The following is a 4,303-nucleotide window of genomic DNA, read 5'->3' as shown; positions in this document are numbered from 1 at the left end:
ACTATCATTTTAAAGATGATTTTACGTGGGCACATAAGGGCCCAGAAAAAAAGTTTTACAAATATTTTAGGAGCCTTAACCTTCATGTCATAGCTAATCAGTGAATGAAGTTACCTTTTAATCAAAGAGCCTCATCGATGTTTTCTTGGTACTAAAAACTTTTATCAATCTGAATCCTAGTGTTGTGCTCTAAACACTAACCTCACCTATTCCTCTGTCGCCAGAGGCTTTAAACTTGTAGGCTTCCAGCAGGGATTCTCCTGATAAGCGTGCATACCAGTGCAGCTGGGCACACTTGGGAACAGCAGGCTGGCCTTCAACACCTGGCTTCAGAGGCAGGGTGTGACTCCAGGTGCTTGCTCAGGTGGTTGGCAAAATCCACCTGTGTCTGGAACAGGACCTGGTTGATGATGCTCTTGGGCAGCCACCCCTTGAAGTCGATGCTGAGCAATCACGAAAGTTTGGTCTTGGAGGGACTTCCAGTCACCAGGTGAAGCACCATGCAAGTGGGACCATGCTACCCCCGATGACACCCTTCTGCTCAGGCATGTTCCTGAAGTCTGTTGCCATGCCAGCCAGCACACAGGTGGAGCCTCGACGCTTGGCACAGTGTATGATCACAAAGTCGCAGGGCCCCACCAGGTTTCCCGCTGCCTTTACAGGCAGCTCGTGGGTAATGAATGCGTCTTTTCTGATCTTCTGCAGGATCTTAATCTCTTTGATATTGGGGTTCCACTCCCCCATTGCCTCCATGCACTCCACCAGCTCTTCGTAGAGCCTCTCCATGGGTGGCTCCACCACAACTTGCAACCGAAACATCTTGCCCATAGCTGGAGCCACTTTACTCATCACTTTGTCCCCATTGTCCTGCTGGCTGTCCTTCTTCCAGCCCTCCTGGTTGCTGAGGGCTAAGGATGCCCAAGGCCTTCTGCATGGCCTCTTCCCCCTGCCGGAGATAGGTCAGTTCCTGGTCACAGTAGAGAGTCTCTCTCTCTTTCTTTTTTTTTTTTTTTCTTTCTTTTCTTTTTCCAGGTTCAAGAGATTCTCTTGCCTCAGCCTCCCGAGTAGGTGGGATTACAGGCACACGCCACCACGCCTGGCTAATTTTTGTATTTTTAGGTGTTTTACCATGTTGGTCAGGCTGCTCTCGAACTCCTAACCTCGTGATCCGCCCGCCTCGGCCTCCCAATGTGCTGGTATTACAGGCGTGAGCCACTGCGCCCGGCCAGAGAGTCTCTTCCAGCAGCGAACAAAGCAGAGAACTCCACCACCGAATCTGGTTAACCCACGTGCTTGGAGGGGGGCCTCCCAGGGCCCTTCGGATCAGCTCCTGGCCGATGCTCCTCACAGCCTGTTGCCTCAGCCCCTTCATGTTGCTCATGTGTCTGTAGGAGCTCCCGGGGCACAGTTTGAATGTCACTAGCAGCATTGTTTCCTGGCAGATGTGGCAGTAGTGGGGCCGCCAACGCTGGTGCTGCTGTCTCTTTTCTCAAGGGTGACTCTTCGTCCTTCCTGAGCCACTCAAGCTTCGCCTCTGAGTCCCGCAGCTCCAGCCTGGACCCGTTGTTCTGCGTATTAAATGTCCCTGACTGAAGGCTGTGCATCATCGTCAGGAGATATAAACGCCATCACTCACTGGATTCTTCCCAGCAGTGCTCAGCTCCCCGTGCAGCGCCTGCTGCCATCTATCCAGTGCATACTTTCTCCCTCCAGGGATGCTTGCAGTGCGGCCTCCCCTCCGAGGCTGTCCTCTGTGCCCCTCCTCACTCTACTCTTTAATTAGAATCCAGTATTTTGTCCAGGCTCGGTGGCTCAGGTCCTTCTTATAGACTCATTGAATATTGAAATCGGTAGCACATCCCTTTTTGCTAATTTATTGTCCTCATTTAGCGCTTCTCTCTGGTCTTTCCTGTCCTTTTGGAGTCACCAAAATTTGATAAGAGAAACTTTGACTTCCATTTCTGATCCCATGTGATCTTCCCAGTAAGTCTAATCCTAGGATGTGATTTGCATATCTGTTACCCTCTCACTCACATACTCCCTACTAAGATAACCTGAAGCGTAACTGAGTTGTCCATTCTATGACATAGCAAAATATATTGTTTTATTCCTGTAAAGAAATTTCTCAAGGAGTTAATTATAATGTAAAGCCATTTACTCATTCTGACAATGTGCAAATTCAGAAATATACAGAAAATGTACAACAACCCAAATTAATCTTAATACACACATTATGTTGTTAAAATCAAGGTAGATATGAATTTCTATAATCTTCATATGTAAAGCTTAATATCCTTAAGAAGTATTTAGGTAATATTGCAGTTTTAATTTGTGTCTATGTAGTTTGGTCCCCTTTGCTCCATTTTAATTTTTTTCCACTCTTTGTATTACTCCCTTGTTTTCATTTGTTTTGCTAATATTTCCTCTTTATTATTATTTTGATATTTACAGAATAGTTGCAAAATTGTATAGTGAGTTCTTACCATTTACTCATATTTCTCTAAGGTTTACATTATAAGCAGCTATGAAACACTTATCACAACTTAGAAATTCACATTGGTATGATCCCTTAAATCAAATTGCAGCCTTTATTCTGATTTTATCAGTTTTACCATTAATATCCTTTTTTCCTGTTTCAGTATTTAATGTATGATACCATATACTATATACCATATTGTATTTTTTTCTGGTGTTCTCTAGTTGTGAGTTCTCACTCTTTGTTTATTTATTTGTTTTTGTAAGCTTGACACTTTTGAATTATACTGATCAAACATTTTGTTGAATATCCTTCAGTTTTGGTTTTTGCTGTTTTCTCATGATTAACTGGAGTGAATTCAGAAAAAAATACCACAGAAATAAAATGCACTTCTCATCACATCATGCCTAACCCCCTTTAAATCATTACTTTTCTTCTGTTTCACTCTCACAGCTCTGATTTCTGAGCTTTCTCTTATTACAAGAATATAATCGTTTTCCACCTTAAATGAGTTTGTTTTCTATGAAAAAGATCTGTATGTGGAATTAAAATATTCTGCTATTTAGCTTCATGATGCTTAATTGATCAGCATGCTTTGAGATGATTTATTTATTTTGTTTGTTTGTTTGTTTTTTGAGACAGAGTCTTGTTCTGTCACCCAGGATGGAGTGCAGTGGCGTGATCTTGGCTCACTGCAACCTCCGCCTCCTGGGTTCAATAAATTCTCCTGTCTCAGCCTCCTAAGTAGATGGGATTACAGGCGCTCGCCACCACGTCCAGCTAATTTTTGTATTTTTAGTAGAGACGGGGTTTCAACATGTTGGTCACACTGGTCTGGAACCCCTGACCTAGTGATCCACCCACCTCGGCCTCCCAACGTGTTGGGATTACAGGAGTGAGCCACCTCACCCGGTCTGAGATGATTTATAATAAACCAGTGACTTCTTACTGTATTTTTGAAGGATGCATGCTAATCACTGATATAATGTATCTAAGATCTAGTTTCTTTGTTCCCCCATGGCAGAAAACTGCAGATTTTGTATAAAAATCTCAAAAAGAGAATCAAGCTTAATTATGAAGCCAAATGATTGACACAAATTGGTAAATTCCCTTGACAGCCTAGACAATTCTTAGTTAATATAAAAGTTTTATAATAAAAATACTTAATGCCACATATTTTAATAATTACTTTTCAAAAATGTAGTGCTAAATAAGAAATTCTATTATCAAGGGGATAAATTACAAAAGGGCTATGATTCTAGTTTTAAAAGATTCCTTTAAAAGTTATTTTTAATATTATGAAATATTGAAGGTGGTTGAAATTTAAGAATATTTCTCATTAAGTTAAATTGGATATAATGGGGAACCACTTATTCATTTATTACTTACACCTTTTTTCCTCTCATTTTTTTTAAGCTCTTAAACTTTTTTTTGTTTTTTGAGTTATAGGAAGGGCATTCTGAAAAGTATTAGGATTAATAAAGATGGCTGACTAGAAACAGCTGGGATACACCTCTTCCACAAAGAGGAACAAAAATACTGAGTAAATCTTCACACATCCAACAGATCTTTTGAGAGAAAACTCTGAAATTTAATACAGAGGCAACAGAAGATGCTTTGATTGAAGAGGGAGGGAGGGGACTTCCTGCTCAACATCACTGGGTGCCAAGACTGACCCACAGACCTAAATCAAACCCAAGGAAGGGATAAGTAAAGGAATCCCATGGCACCACATTCCTACTCTGGGCCACTGAGATCCTAGCTAAAGGAGTTCCCACAACCCTCACAAACCTTTGGACTGTCTGGGAGCTACTGAAGAACATGCAG

At 41.9% G+C, this 4,303-nt stretch overlaps 1 pseudogene; it reads right to left on the bottom strand.

Annotated features, from left to right (window-relative positions):
* Positions 1-316: 316 nt before the first annotated feature.
* LOC105466819 (steroidogenic acute regulatory protein, mitochondrial-like) lies at positions 317-1,429 on the bottom strand (annotated as a pseudogene).
* Positions 1,430-4,303: the final 2,874 nt, after the last annotated feature.

This window comes from Macaca nemestrina, chromosome 16, assembly GCF_043159975.1.
Source record: "Macaca nemestrina isolate mMacNem1 chromosome 16, mMacNem.hap1, whole genome shotgun sequence".
NCBI lineage: Eukaryota > Metazoa > Chordata > Mammalia > Primates > Cercopithecidae > Macaca > Macaca nemestrina.
This window is presented reverse-complemented; position numbering and strand designations above follow the sequence as displayed.